This window comes from Cryptomeria japonica, chromosome 10 (assembly GCF_030272615.1).
Source record: "Cryptomeria japonica chromosome 10, Sugi_1.0, whole genome shotgun sequence".
Taxonomy (NCBI): Eukaryota; Viridiplantae; Streptophyta; class Pinopsida; order Cupressales; family Cupressaceae; genus Cryptomeria; species Cryptomeria japonica.
The window spans coordinates 419,950,993-419,968,680 of NC_081414.1; positions in this window are offsets into that span (position 1 = coordinate 419,950,993).

Consider the following 17,688-nt stretch of genomic DNA (forward strand, 5'->3'; position numbering starts at 1 on the left):
CTTTACCAGCATACTCCCTGCACGCATCATACACTGGAACCGGGTGTGGACCTCCGTCGAAGGATAGAGGAATAGTGTCAAATGTTGAAGTTGCAATTGCCCCAGTAGACATGGATGCAAAATATCAAAAAACATAGACATAGCATGTGAAGCGCAGACATAATGTCTCTCAGAGATATCAACTCGTGGAATACAATGATGTGAATTTGTTGAAAGGCTTTAGAATTTTTCAAGCAAATGCAATTAAACGGTATATCGCCAAAGTTCCAAGACCTATATCATCATCCTTTTTTCCCGCGCAAGGAGGAATCTTTGTAATAGCATTTGTCCATCCATCAATGCCTTGAGCGTAAAGAATTTTTATCAGACGCAGTAGTTGCAGGTGTCGTGGTAAATATACATGTGAAATGTGGAGTCTCGGACAAAATTTGATACAAACAAAATCGATTTATTGATAAATCTTTAGAAACTGTGAAGCGAATGCAACCAGCAAATGAGAGAGCGAAGTCTAGAACCTTGAGCGCATGCAGAAGAGGAGTCTTGGAGTGGGTTGTGGACATCCATCAAAGCACGATAGAAGAGTGATCATCAGTTGGAAATGCTCCTGTAGACATAAGTGCAAAATGTGGAACCATTGACTTCTCGATGTGATCACATGGAATACGATGAATGCATGATTTGCACACAATGGATTCATTGAAAAGAGTTTTGAAAGCTTAAAACAAATGCGATTAATATGAGTAAACACAAACTTCACAACCTTGCTACAATATTCTCCCATTCCGTGCAAATGAGAAAGCTTTGGGACATGTTACAGCCATCCATTGAAAACATAGAGTGATACAGATTTATATCAAAGGATGAAATGTGAAATACATTGATTTAAACACATATTATACACATGAGAAGAGTTGTTGAAAGGTGATAGAGATTTTCAAAAGGCGAATGGCAGGTGTAAACTAGTCATCCACATGATTTCTCAGTGTATGCACTGCTAAAGGAGCTTTGAAACAACCAATGGTATCTGTCAAAATGTGAAGAGTCGGATTTTTTTTAGAAATTATAATGTTCTCGACCTAAACCCAGTTAGACATAATGCATTAAAGAGATGTTATCTCAATATTGAAATGATTGCATAATATGCACAAAATGGATTTTGAACAGAAGAAATCTGAAATAGGATAATAAACAAAAGGGGTTCAAAAAATTTGAAGTTACTGATAGAATACTAATGTCCAAAGGAAAAATTAAAGTAGAAAGACTTCATTCCAAAATTGTGAAATGATTTTAGGTTTGTGATCAATGGTGAAGGGTGAAAATCAGGACCTGGTAGATATGGGTGAAATTTTATCATATAAGAAGTGAAATATGATTGAATTTTCTTATTTCTCATCTAGATGAGAGAATATAGGACAAAATGTGCACAGAATGTAGCTAGTAAATTTTGGCCTAAAAGGATGTGAAAATTAACTGTAAAATGAATATTTGTATTAGACTTGATCTTTTCACTCAACATTGAAAAAGTTGATACATCAACAGATATTAAAAGGAGTAAAATGCATAATGAAAAATTTAGTCATGATTAGGACAATTATTTTAGTCTTGATGTGTTGTGGGCATATATTCTTGTTTGGATGAAATCACATAACCAATAAAGCATTGGGAGAAAAGAAAAGTTGCAATTACTAATGAAATAAATACCAAGGGGCAGTTATTTTGTCATCAAGAACTAGGTGCACCTAAGTGAAATATATTATTTTCAGTTGTGATTAAAAAATAAAACATTTGCAAATTAAATTTAAAATTACAATAATTAACAAACATTTGTATATTTTCATCGGGAGAAAATACATTCAGGAAAGATAAGAAGATAAATCTAAACAAGTGAAAGTAAGGTGATATATTTAATCATAAAATATTATTCCTGGGAATGCAAAAGGCAAAACTGATAAGAGATTATTTTCAGTTGCGATTAAAAAAAAAAAGGGAAATTGGGACCGAGAAAAGGAATTAGAATTAGAATAGGAGAACTTTGGGAAATATATATTGTACAGCCTCTTCGTGATATAGAGCAATGGAAATTATGTCAATATTTTATTACTAGTTTCAATTGTTTTTTTATTATTAAAGCAGTGTTAACTAGGATGCTGACCCTTAACATAACCAAAGACTATCAACATTACAAAAATAGAAGACAAGGGTATTGACCTTTAAAAACACAGACCAAAGGCAGTAAAAGAAACAAAAAATAGGGGTATGAACCCTAGAGGAACCCAGGTCAAACCTACAATATCTCAAAACCCAGCTCAAATATGGGCAGAATAATTTGAGCCAAGGCAAATTTGGGGGACGGGGGATGATTTTCCCTTGCGCCTGCGACGAACCATGGTCCAGGCAATACTATCACTAAGATCATCAAAGGAAGGATTGAGAAGGGAGGACCCAGTAGAGTTACAATTAGCATTGGCAGCAAGCTATTGCAGCAAAATTGCAGCAGGCTACTATAGAATAAACAACAGCAAGTTGTTGCAATAGAACAGCATCAGGAGCAAATTCGACAGGAGTGGATCCATAATGTAGAACGGGAGCAACAGTCATAGGGCTAGAGGAGGCCAAGTCAGTAGTACCGATGGGTTCAATGGGAGCTTCAATAGCAATAAGAGGCACAACCTCATCCCAAGAGGAGTCATTAGTATCAACAGCATTGATTGTCAAATGATTAGGAGTAGCATCCTTCCACCAAGTAGCAAAGCCTTAGTGTCAAGAGAGAGAACAATCCAAAGCCAAGTGACCAGTAGAGAAGAACCTTTGGTAGAGAAAGGGAAGGCCCTCATAGTCCAATGATTGAGTCCATGGCCTGTCCCCAACCATAAGAACTACATCCCTAGGGAGAGGCTTGGAAAAGTCAATGTCGATTAAAATGCGAGCAAAGGTAGAATGATCCATGGAGGACGTGGCATCATCAACCTTCAAGAATCAGCCAATAGAATTACCAATGGCCTCATAACATGAGTGCTCCCAAAAATGAAGAGAAATATTAGGTAGGCGAACCCAAACAGGGCGCACATTGAGTGATTCGGTAAGGGGGTTAAAGGAAGTTGTCCATGGTTTGTTAGAGAGAGATAATGATCTCCCCAAGCCCATAGCCTGCCCAACACCAAATCACAATCATGGGAAGAAGCAAAAGAAGCAATGAAAAGGCCTTTAGCACAAGGGAAAATCTCAATGCTATAGGCAACCAAAGGTTTCCAATAAACACTCACCCAATGATGGAGATCTAGGAGAGAAGGTCACAAACCCATAAATCTCCATACCAACATTGTGTGTTGGTAGTAATCAATATTCTCAACAAATTCCAGACCACAGACCACCACAAGAGAGGTTTTGGCACAAGGAAAAGAGTGGATCTCCTTGGTAAGAAGAGCAATAGATCTAGCCATATGAGAAAAGCTACGCCCACCTGCAGAAGGTCTAGAAACCTTAGAACCTGCAACATTAGCAGCAGTAGTGGTACCAAATAGAGCATCTCCATAACCCACAACAACACCCTCACAGAATGGTAGGGGGCACGCAAGGCATCTAAACAACCAGAGACCACGACATCCCTAGCAGACGAGAGGGTAGAAGTGGCAATGACAGCACTAGACACAATACCCCCTAGAAGAACTGTCGCAACACCCCCTAGAAGACTTGTTGCAGGGAGGTCACCCAATGCCTGGGCATAAGCACCAACAATAGGTGGACAACTGACACAAGGAGAAGCGAGAAAACCTGGGAGAGAACCGTTCAAAGCTCCATCATTCAAACAAGCCTGGGCGGGAATGGGAGTCGTTGCAACTAGCGGGAGAGACATCCTTATACTTGTAATACATCTATTTTTTGTTTTTTCACTAGTTTCAATTGTTATGTTAATATTATCTGGTTGTCTCCAACATGAGGTTTTCTAATCATTTAAATCAATATATCAAGGATATACGTTGGTTTATCAAAACATATTTTTTGTTTTTGTGTCGTTCATTTGATTGGCTTTTGTAAGACGAAATTAATTTATCCATTCAGATAAGTCACATTAATTTGAAGATCTTTTGCATAATTGAAGTAGAACTTGGTAATAAACTTCCCTGCACATTTATGCAAGTCATAAATCTCTAAAAGTGTCGAGCAATTCAAATTATAGCCATTAAGGAAACACACATATCATTGACTTTGTTGCCCAATGGAAGGAATGAATGGATCATTTAAACCCTAAAAGGATAAACTCATTAAAACATCACATTTATATATAGTTTAGCTTTCGTTATAAAGATAAAGGTAAGAGTTAGTTTGTATTAAGTTATCTGTTTCAAATGTTCATGCTAATTTGAGACAGAGTGAGGATGGTTTAATTATAATCATTTAAGAAGTTGTAATCTGCTTAAGTTATCAAAAAGGTAAACCCTCCTTGGTATAGCAGAACCAGATGTGTAGGAGAAATCAATCCTTTTTAGGGTTGATTCTTGTTCGTTGGCCAAATCTAGTGTTGAATCTGATCATAAAGCTTGGCATACTTTAAGAGTTTGACAACTTGCAGTTTTGGGAACTAACAAATGGTATGTAGAAGGAACTTCTCATATAGCATGGATCCAAGGATGACCCAAAATAATGTTATAGGTGAGATCAAGATCTAAGACTTTGCAAACCAAATCTTATACTACTGGCCTAACTCTGATTGGTAAGGTAATTGTTCCTTTAGATGAGCGTTCTTTACATCATTGTAAGCTTTGACTATTATCTTTTTATTTGAATCCACAACTCCTTAGAGAATCCCAATGCTAGAATCACTTTCAAAGTGCAAATGATCAGACCTGGTCCTCCATCTATCATGACTCACTTTATTTGATGTTTATAGACAAAATCTTTAATATGGAGGGGTGTGTTGTGAGGTTGTTGGAGGGATAAATCATCTTGTTTAGTAAAAGTAAGGTGATGAGGTGACGATAAGTATCCCACCATGGCTTAAAAGTGATCAACATTTAGGTCAATAGGTAGAAAATTTTCTTGCAATGCTTTATCTAAGATAGCCTTATATGAAGGGAATATTTTTAAAATCTCAAGAATGGATATGTGGGCAGGTGTTTTGCTAAGTTTCTCAACAAGGTTATACTAGTTGGATGATGAAGTAGGTTTGGACATGGTACCTTGCAAGGTCACTTTACCCCGATGGGTTGCTACATTACATTAAGGGGTTAAGTATTTGATAGTTAAGGTAGAAACATGATGGTACATCTCATAAATGTTATTAATTGTATACTCATAAGAGACATTGGCATAATTGGCATTGCCATAAGGAGTAATCTTGGGAGATTTTCATTTATCATGTTTAGGCAAGGGATCATTAAACACCACATGTTCTTCATTGGATGAATGACCCTCAACTTCAATTGTATTGTTCTCAATGAGGTCTTCAATGAGGTTCTTAAGCTTATGATAATTGCTAGTCTTGTGCCCTTTGTTTCTATGGTATTCACAATATTCATTGGCATTCCACCATGAAGGTTTGATCCTTGGTTCAAAAGGACAATTTTTGATGTAGTAATGAGGTTATTAGCACCTATCTTTTGTAATGCTAACTCAATTGGTTCCCCAAAGGTGTGTATTTCCTTTGTGTCATAGGCCTTATTGCCCTTTGGTTATTTAGTTGATTACTTAATGAACTAGCCAAAAAATTTACCAAAGGTTTTGCCATGTTTGCATCCACAACCCCATCATTAATAGTATTCTTATCCTTGTTCCAAAAGCAAGGCTTTTCCTTTGGATTGGAATCATTTTTGTTTTCTTTGAAAAATTTTGATAATGCCTTGTTCAAGAACCACCTTTTGAACAAATAGACCTTTCTCAACGACTTCTTCAAATGTTGTCAAACATAATTTGTGAAGCTCATATCCAATTTCCTAATTTAGGTTCTATGTGAACATAAATACCGTTTGTTTTGTATAATATGGGGTAAGTGCACAAAGATGGTGTGCAAAAAGGGGGGTAAAAGTGGACACTTTTTTTCTAAAATCAGGTGAACCTGAACTTGGAGGCGAAAGTTGAAAGTCATCCACTCAAGATATGAAGATAATCAAAGAAAAAATATAATAGTACTCTGAATCTAGTTTCCAAACTACTAAACTTTTTCAAAATTGGATAAGATTAAGGGGGTTAAATCCTTCACGCACGAAAAATAGACCCTGATTTTTTCTCAAAAACATAACATAGTGTCTGACGTGCGCATCAAAAAAGTCATAGTTAGATTTAGTATTTTAACAAATCCTTTGGGATAAAGATATTTAAGAGTGAACACTAGAAGTTGAGTACTTTTTTGTAATTTTTTGTTGAGTATTTTTTTTTATGATTTTTCCAATCAAGCACATCCTGAAAATCAGGTACATGTTTCTGTGTGAAGCATAACTTACACCAAAACAATCAAAAATACAATTTCTTTATTTATTATTGTAAAGAATCAAGTGCACTACAATAATATATAAATATATTTAAACTTGGTTAAGTAGATCAAAATTTATTTAAAAAATGGTACACATATGTCTCTGAGAACTATGGAGACACTGGTAAAAGAAATTCAATAATAATATGTTATTGTTGTTCAAATTTTGAAAAAATTATATGGTTAGAAAGCTCAGAATATGGTTGAAAATATGGTGGTAATTTTAGAAATACCCACTTAATGAAGTGTAAACCTGATGATGACAAAGTCGAGAAACCAAGTTGATAAAACAAAACACGTCAAAAACGAGGGAAATGGAGGGAAATCAAACTTCCAACCCACATCTTTTTCATCTAGGCCTATTCACAAGCCTAAACAGTCAAAAGTGCGTATGGGCTCCCTGTACTATAAACAGCGTGTACAGTGTATTCTTTAAACAAAACCGCGTACATGGTATCTTTACAATAAGCAGTGTGTACGCGATGTTAAAGCTAAAACAGTACGTACACGCTTTTGCCTGTGTTTAAAATGTGGGTGTGCGCATGCATATATGTATATGTATAATATGTAAAATATGATAATTCATGTATATATAATGTGTATATATATAATATATTATGTATATACACATACATGTGTGTGTGTATGTGTATTGCCTTTTGATATTTTATGTGTATTATATGTATATATGTGTATGTATGTATATTGATATATATTGTCTTTTGATATCTTATTGTATTATATTGTATTCCTCTCTCTCACTCACTCTCTCTCAAGACCCCACATAACACCTAATGACCTCTTCGGACCATGTATGATATCTCAAGGGGTCAAATGGTGTCTTAAGGGTCATATGGTGTTGTAACAAATGTGTGGCTCAATTAGGACCTCGCATGACCCCTAAAGACATCATGTGACATGTCTTCCTCTCCCCCCATCACCCTCTCTCTCTCTCTCTCTCTCTCTCTCTCTCTCTCTCTCTCTCTCTCTCTCTCTCTCTCTCTCTCTCTCTCTCTCTCTCTCTCTCTCTGTGGACCCCACATAACACAACATGACCCTTTAGGAGCATATGATGTCCTAAGGGGTCATATGGTGTCCAGAGAAGGCAAGATGAACCATTATTACAATATAAAAAGCAATGTCAATACTGCTTACAAAATTCAACACCTAAGGGGTCATACGATGTCCTAAGGGGTCATAGGACACCATATGACCCCTTATAACTGATGAATAATGATGAATAGAAAGTACTCAATAGATACTGAGAGGGGGGGGTGAATCAGTATAGATAAAAACTTCCTTAAACCACTTTGACTGCAAAGATTGAACTAACTGGTAAACAGTATCACCGATCTAAAACAGGGTACTACCGGTAAAACACAGTATGACTGTGAAAGACATAAACCGGTAACACTTAGATCTTCACCACACCTAATATCTCCTTTTCACTTCACCCATATGCATAAACAAGTAATACATTAGAAATATAGAGACCACTGGATCAGCATGCATTACCACTTAACAAAAAATACTAATCATCACATGAAAAAGCATCACACATGACAAACTGATTTTTCATGTGGAAACCCAACTGGGAAAAACCACGGTGGGGATGAATACCCACAAGTTGTTCTTTGAACTCTTCTGAAGTCCGCTCTATTAGGAGCCTAATACGGTTAAGGACTTTACAATAGCTTCTACTAGGAACCGATCTTGCTAGGGATCACCCAGTTAAGGGATGGCTAAATACCCGATTAAAGGTTACCTCACAAGAGGATTTGAAGAACTCAATGATTTGAGTCACGGTGTTAAAGGATTTACACAAATCCTGTTAAAGCTACCCGGTTAAGGGATTTTCCAACTACTGAAATGGTTAGAAGTCAACAGGTAATACAGTGATCTGATAACAGCACTCAATGCCAAGACAGATCCATTTTAGTTACTTTACTTCTGCAATCACATTCTGCAGGTATCAACACACTTCTCCAGTCTGGCAAGAATCAAGTATCTCTTCACTTGGATACACACATAACATTTGCCAACAACTTCACAATGCAAATCATCATCGACCTTATAGGAAACAGATAGGTCAGTAGCATAAACCCTAAACATTTAGGTTATCAATACAGTCAGTCCAATCCTGACCATTCAAAACACATTGCATTGAATAAAACAGTCTTGAATAGATCTCAAGACATTCTCCATCGTTTGTTCTTTGCTGCTTCTGGAAGCTAATAACCCATCACACGCTCTCCACCATTTACTGAGACTTCGCACATTCCCGAGATAGATAGGATCAATCTTCTTCATGCAAGATCCTCAAGGAAATCCTTCACATGCACAAGGCTGACGTGGCAACACGATCTAATCTCCATTTCAATGCTAACCCATCATAGGAATATCATCGGTCGAATCACATAGACTTGGAATGCATCAACCGGAAACCCTGAAGCTGAGACTACCAACCAGTAGTCATACCAAATGAAACCCCGATACAAAACTTTCGATTTACTGGTTCACATTCCAACATACCGCTTCACTTGAACAAACATACCACTTCACTTTTTCACATATACTGGTTCACATCATCATATCGGTTCTCTTGCCAGTTTTCTTACTTCAATATACTGATTCATACTTCAACATATTGACATTAATGACAACATACAATATCATCATGTCATCACACTCTGCACATATGCCAACAATCTCCCCCTTTGGCATTGATGGCAATATACAAAGATATCTCTCCACTTCACATCTTCTCCCCAATACTGCAGATATCTTCTACACTTCACATCTTCTCTCCCTTTGACAACAATGTCAAAGTGGAGGCACAGACATCCATGTTCCACTATGTTTCTCCCCCTGAGGAGGAGCATCTTTCAACACATCAATCCTGAAAAGATTTGTTAATGCAATACCTGACTGATGTGGAGCACATACCTTTAGTTCACCTCTTGAAGGGGCAGCACCCCTAATTCACCTCTTAAATAGGTAAATGTAGCCTTTGGTAGAGGCTTGGTGAATATATCTGCTAACTGCTCCTTACTGGAAACATGTTCCAATACAACTTCTTTGTTCTGAACCTTCTCCCTCAAGAAATGATACTTGAGCTCGAAGTGCTTGGTTCTAGCATGCAAAACCGGATTCTTGTAAATATTCATTGCACTTGTGTGTGTTGTCACAAAAGATACTCACCGGTTTAGATACAGCGACTTTGAAACCACCTAATACATGCTTCATCCAAATTGTTTGAGTGTAGTTCATAAATGTTGCTACATATTTTGCTTCTATTGTAGACTAAGAGATACAACACTGCTTCTTAGTTCTCCATGAGACTAGTCTACCACCAAGAAAGAATGCACCACCGATTGTGCTCTTCCAGTCGTCCACATTTCCAGCCCAATCGGCATCTGTAAACACTTTGAGATTGAAATCATTACTGTATGGATACCACAATCCATAGTCAATAGCTCCCTTCAGATATCTAAGAATCCACTTGACTGCTACCAAGTGGGATTCTCTTGGACTTTTCTGGAAACGTGCAGTAATGCCCACTGCATGTGCAATGTTCAGACTGTTGTGTACTACATAGTGCAACTTACCAATCATTGATCGGTATTCCTTCTCATTTACCAATGCTGGGTCATCTTCTTTTGATAATTTACAACAGGTCACCATTGGTGTACCAACCGGTTTTCTATCTTCCATGCCAAAGGTCTTCAACACCTCTTTGACATACTTGGACTGAGTGATCAAGATACCATCTTTCATTTGTTGAATCTGTAGTCCAATGAAGAACTTAATCTCTTCGATAAGTGACATCTCAAATTCCTTCTTCATCTCATCTACAAAATCGTGACTCATCTTGTCATCTCCACCAAAAATTATGTCATCAACAAATACTTCACAGATCAGAATCGGATCTCCTTCTGACTTCAAATAGATATTTCTATCTTCACTTGTTCTTTCAAATCCAATTTTCACAAGAGGGGATTGTAAACATTCATACCATACTCTAAGTGCCTGAATCAATCCATACAAGGCTTTATGTAGCCTACAAACCATATCACTGTCTTCTGATAGGGAAAACCCATCTGGTTGCTCTATACACTTCCTCTTCAAGTATTCCATTCAGGAATGTAGATTTTACATCCATCTAATACACTTCGAATCCCTTAAAGGCTGCATATGCAAGAAGAATTTGAACTCCTTCCAATCTAGCTAACTGAGCAAAGGTTTCTCCATAGTCTTCTCCTTCTTCTTGAGCATATCCCTTACACACCAGTCTGGCTTTGTTTCTTACCACTGTGCCATCTTCGTTCAACTTGTTTCTAAAAACCCATTTGGTGCCAATAACATTTTTATGCTCGGGTCTAGGTACCAAAGACCATGTACCATTCTTTTCTATCTGGTCAAGTTCCTCTTCCATAGCTTTGATCCAGTCTTCATCTTTTTGTGCCTCTTTAAATGTTTTAGGCTCAAATTCAGAGATCATGCAAGAATTTTCTCTGACCTTTCTTCTTGTAAGAATTCCTGCATCCTTATCTCCTATGATTTTCTTTGGATCATGATTCAGCTTTACATACCTAGGAATGATCTTAGTTGTTTCCTCTTTCTTTTCCTCTTCATCCTCATCTTCATCAGCATCAGCATCTATCGATGTAGGAGCACTGTTACTTATACTAGGTTGTTTTGCAACCGATTCCCATAAGGTTACAACCGGTTCATCTACCACTTGTTCACTGTCAGTTTCCTCAAGTTTCTCAGAGGTTTCATCAACTCTAACATTGATACTTTCAACAATTCTCTGAGTCCTATTATTAAAACACTTCAGAGCTTTTCTCTTGGTGGAATACCCTAAGAATATTCCCTCATCACATTTTACATCAAACTTGCTCTGGTGTTCACTCCTCTTGATATAACACTTGCTACCAAACACTCTAAAGTAGCTTACTACTTGAGTCTTACTGGTCCAATACTCATAAGGTGTTTTATCCTTACCTTTCTTGATGAGTACCCAGTTCATAGTGTAGACTACAGTGCTCACTGCTTCTCTCCAAAAAGTGTGAGCAACCTTCCCTTGAATCAGCATTGTTCTGGCTGCTTCAACTACAGTCCGGTTGTTCCTTTCTGCTAGGTCATTCTGCTATGGAGTCCGGGGGGCAGACAGTTGCATGGGATAATGTCGAATGATCTCTCCTTCAACCATCTACATGTCTTCAAACTTTCCTCTATGGATTTATTCCTTAGCTTGCTTCACATGCTCATCACCGCCATAGATAGACTCCGGAGTATCCCATACATCTTTGGGATTGTCTTTTTCCTGAACATCTATAAACTCAACATCAGATAGGTTGCTAATAAGAGCTTCCATTACTTGCCCATTCTCCTAAATTTCTCTTCTTTGATCATCGGTGAGAGTACCAGTAGGGACAGCATAAGTATTCTCAACATATCTCCAGTGTTGAGCACCCATGCTTTTAATGTATATCTTCATTTTGTCTTTCCATATCTTAAAGTTATCTCTATTGAACTTAGGACCTTCCCTCTTCATCATTAGAATAGGATCTTTTCCTCAAGCGGTTAAGCTTACAACATAGAGGACCTGGAGGATGCTTTGATACCAATTGATGAATAATGATGAATAGAAAGTACTCAACAGATATTGAGAGGGGGGAGGGGGTGAATCAGTATAGACAAAAGCTTTCTTAAACCACTTTGACTGCAAAGATTGAACTAATCGGTAAACAGTATCACCGATCTAAAATAGGGTACTAGCGGTAAAACACAGTATGACTGTGAAAGACATAAACCAGTAACACTTCGATCTTCACCACACCTAATATCTCCTTTTCACTTCACCCATATGCATAAACAAGTAATACATTAGAAATATAGAGACCATTGGATCAGCATGCATTACCACTTAACAGAAAATACTAATCATCACATGAAAAAGCATCACACATGACACACTGATTTTTCACGTGGAAACCCAACTGGGAAAAATCACGGTGGGGATGAATACCCACAAGTTGTTCTTTGAACTCTTCTGAAGTCCGCTATGTTAGGAGCCTAATCCAGTTAAGGACTTTACAATAGGTTCTGCTAGGAACCGATCCTGCTAGGGATCACCCGATTAAGGGATGGCTAAATACCCGGTTAAAGGTTAGAACCCTGTTAAAGGTTACCTCACAAGAAGATTTGAAGAACTCATTGATTTGAGTCACCTTGTTAAAGGATTTACACAAAGCCTATTAAAGCTACCCGGTTAAGGGATTTTCCAACTATTGAAATGGTTAGAAGTCAACAGGTAATACACTGATCTGATAACAACACTCAATGCCAAGACAAATCCATTTTAGTTCCTTTACTTCTTCAATCACACTCTGCAAGTATCAACACACTTCTCTAGTCTGGCAAGAATCAAGTATCTCTTCACTTGGATAAACACATAACATTTGCCAACAACTTCACAATGCAAATCATCATTGACCTTATAGGAAATAGATAGGTCGGTAGCATAAACCCTAAACCCTAAACATTTAGGTTATCAATATAGTCAGTCCAATCCTAACCGTTCAAAACACATTGTATTGAATAAAACAGTCTTGAACAGATCTCAAGATGTTCTCCATCGTTCATTCTTTGCTGCTTTTGGAAGCTGATAACCCATCACACGCTCTCCATCGTTTACTGAGACTTCGCACATTCCCGAGGTAGATAGGATCAATCTTCTTAATGCAAGATCCTCAAGGAAATCCTTCATGCACACAAGGATGACCTGGCAACATGATCTGATCTCCATTTCAATGCTAACCCATCACAGAATGTCGTCAATCGAATCACACAGACTTGGAATGCATCAAAGGGAAACCCTGAAGTTGAGACTACCAACCAGTAGTCATACCAAATGAAACCCCGATACAAAAATTTTGATATACCGTTTCACATTCCAACATACCGCTTCACTTGAACAAACATATCGCTTCACTTTTTCACATATACCAGTTCACATCATCATATTGGTTCTCTTGCCAGTTTGTTTACTTCAATATACCGATTCATACTTCAGCATGTTGACATCAATGACAACATACAATATCATCATGTCATCATACTCTGCACATATGCCAACAATAAAACCATACAACCTATAACGACACCATATGGTGTCTTAAGGGGTCATATGATGTCTTAAATGGTGGTAAGGCACAATATGACCCCTAAGAACACATTACATGACCCATAATGACACATAAGGGGTCATAGGACATTGTATGATCCCACATAACACCACATGGCCCTTTAGGACCATATGAAGTCCTAAGGGGTCATACGGTATCCTAAGGTGGAAAGATGAACCATTATTACAATATAAAAAGCAATACCAATACTGCTTAAAAGAATAACAAACCAGCATGCTCCCCCTCTCTCCCTTCCTCCATACGCCATCCCTCTATCTCTTCTTCTCTCCCTCCCCACTCTTTCTCTCTCCCTACCCCCTTTATCTCCCTTACTTTATATTGTTGTATTGCAATTAGGTTTGTCATGTATTGGTCACCATTTGGATGAACAGGAGACTCAATAATCCCAAGGTCCATAGTTTGAGCAGTAGAGGCTATGCTTTCCTTCATATTCTTAGAATTTGAATTAGTGTACAAAACCCATTGTGCATCATCCCTCAACCATACTCCTCATGTTGTTGGGATTTGGGCAATATTTGGTAATGCACAATTTTTCCATCCTCTCTCTCTCTCTCTCTCTCTCTCTCTCTCTCTCTCTCTCTCTCTCTCTCTCTCTCTCTCTCTCTCTCTCTCTCTCTACCCCCTTTATCTCCCTTAATTTATATTGTTGTATTGCAATTAGGTATGTCATGTAGTGGTCACCATTTGGATGAATAGTAGACCTAATAATCCCAAGGTCCACAATTTGAGCAGCAGAGGCTATGCTTTCGTTGATATTCTTAGCATTTGAATCAGTGTACAAAACCCATTGTGCATCATCCCTCAACCACACTCATGTTGTTGGGCTTTCGGCAATCTTTGGTAATGCACATTTTTTCTTTCCAATTTGTTCGCCTGCAATTCTCAAAATACTAAGAGCCACACGACGCAGTTGTTTCTAAGCTAACGGTCTCAAATAAATACTCACATTTTTACAGTCACATCAAATAAATATTCTCACATTTTGCAATCATGTCAAATAAATAAGATTTCTTTAAAAGATGTGTGTATATATATTTTAGTAATGATAATTAAACTTTAATCTCTCTCTCTCTCCCCCCTTTTTCCATCCTCTCTCTCTCTCTCTCTCTCTCTCTCTCTCTCTCTCTCTCTCTCTCTCTCTCTCTCTCTCTCTCTCTCTCTCTCTCCCTTTTCCACTATCTATCTCCCTCTCTCTCTCCCCCTCTCCCTCACTCTCCCTCTCCCTCTCCCTCTCTCTCACTCTCCCTTGCTCTCACTCTCCCTATCTCCCTCTCTCCCCCTCTCCCTCACTCTCCCTCTCTCCCTCTCTCCCTTTCTCCCCCTCTCTCTCCCTTCATTTTCCACCCTCTCTCTCTCCCTTTTCCAATATCTATCTCCCTCCCTCTCCCTCTATCTCCCTCTCTCTCTCCCCCTCTTGCTCACTCTCCCTCTCCCTCTCTCCCCCTCTTGCTCACTCTCCCTCTCCCTCTCTCCCTCTCTCTCACTCTCCCTATCTCCCTCTCTCCCCCTCTCCCTCACTCTCCCTCTCTCCCTCTCTCCCTTTCTCCCCCTCTCCCTCCCTTCATTTCCCACGCTCTCTCTCTCCCTTTTGCATTCTCTCTATCCCTCCCTCTCCCTCTATCTCCCTCTCTCCCCCTCACCCTCCCTCTCTCTCTCTCCCTCTCCCTCCCTCCCCCTCTCCCTATCCCTCCCTCCCTTTTCCTTCACATTTTCTTTACTACAAAAAGCATGTACGGGGTACTAGGACTATTAGTTCATTGGTCTACTAAACATTTTTAAGGCCTAACAGTGCATACGGGGTACCGGGAATATTAACGTTGATCTGCAAACATTTTTAGGGCCTAAGAGCGCGTATGGGGTTACTAAAAAGGCCGCATATGCGGTACTGGTACATATACTTTTATTTCCCCAATGGCCTCAAAAGAAGTTTTTGAGGTCGTTGAAGGCCCCACTACAACTATGTTTGCACTTATGTGACTATTTTACACATAGAAGTAAGTGATTTTTTTGTTTTTGCATGATTTCAAATGATTGAATTGTTGTTCTTATTAGTTTTGTCAATGTTATTCTGATTGTTTAATAGTTTTGATTGAAAAAAATAATGATATTTCTCAAATTTATGGTTATTTGATTGTTTATGAACTTTTGTTTACATATATACGTAATATGATTCTATTTAGGACAACCGATATCAACCATGGGAAAGAACAAGCAAGGAACGATGGAACAACGAGAGGCTGAAAAGGAAAGGCAAAGGCAGCGTATGAAGAAATTACGTGACATAATAACAATGGGACAAGAAGGTATGTCATCCTCAACATCTCAATTTGATTTACCAAATGAACATAATGCACCTAACGCAATTGAAGAAGAGACATTCGATTTACCGTATGAACCTAATGCAATTGAAGAAGAGACCACATTGAACAATCAATTAAATGATGAACATACACTTTCTCTATTTGATGAATTGAATGTACCCAATGCACACAATGCACCGATGTTAACACCTCCTAGAATCATTTGTAGGAAACCAAAGTATCTAATTGACATTGATGAGAATATATTGAAGCCAATGCCCGATAAAATGAATGAACGAACTTTTAGGAGAATGGTTAAAAGAAAATCGCAAAACTATTTTTGAAAACTTAAATCAAACCGCAAGATGTCAATTAATTGTTCAAATGATTAAAAATTTGAATTTTAGAGACAATGAAAATTCTAGGTCTAAGATCATCCAAAAGTAGCAGCGAAAGAACTATTGTGAGAAATCTATTTGATGTATATCAAGCTATTGGTTCAAAATCATGTACTAAAGATTCTAATGTTACTCGACATGTCATTACATCAACCATAATGAGTAAGAAAATTAAAAAGATCATTTGATAAGAAAAACAAGTAAGTCATTAAACGTTAGTAGAACAACATTAAGTAAAGCATTAGAGAGGCGGGAAAAAATAGAGGAACCTAACAATAATTCTCTTTGGGCATTCTCAGGTAGACTGCTACGCAAAGACAAGGTTGTTGTTGATGCACTAAGAACATTAATTGAAAAATTTTGGCATGACAACACAAGAGTTTCGCCCAACCAAAGAGATGTTGTTAGAAGGCGAATCGGGTCTACAAATCGTGAGCCACATGCCAAACACTATTTGGATATGACTCAAACAAAATTTTATGAAATATTCCTTGAAAAGTTTCCTCAAATAAGAATTTTCCAAAGATTTTTTGAAATAGCAAAACCTTTTTTATATTAATATTAATCATGTATGCACCATGTGTTGTTGTAGGATGCATATTGAATTTTCCATGCACTATGATATTTTTTCGTCATATTTGTTCTACTCTGTACACTAACGATGTTTGCAGGAATGCAATATACAAGCACCTCCTAAGTTGGTAAGAGAATTTATTTCAAGTGTGCTATGTAATAGACATGATGGTTGCATTTTATTATAAGATGCCTTGTTTGGAAGGTTCTTATGCTATATGTGGTGGTTTGCAGCATTTACCAAGATGTGTACATTTGGAGAGCACACGTGAAATTGGTATGAAACTAGTTTCTTTTGGAAAATACAAGACAGACACATATAGAGTTAAAGATGGAAAATATTTGAAGAGCTGTGAGCTAGTGAAAAATGATATATGTGTAGCTGAATTTATGAAAATGTTTCAAGAGAAACTAGTTTATGAGTACATAATGCATACACATAGAGCTCGATGGTTAGATGAGAAACTCAAGTTATGTAAGGACACCTTTCCTCTTGGAACCGTTGTCTCTATCGTTGATTTTGTTGAAAATTATACACTACAACCTCAAAATGAAGTGAAATCTATGTATTCTCATTCTACACAAGTTTCTATTTTTGTACACATAACATTCATGCATGTAGATGATAGCATAGAGGAGGATAGAAAGGTTGTAAGAGAGTATCACTTCTACATAAGTGATGATCGTACTCATTCATCGAACTTTGTGCAAGGATGTTTTAAAGTTTTCTATGATAA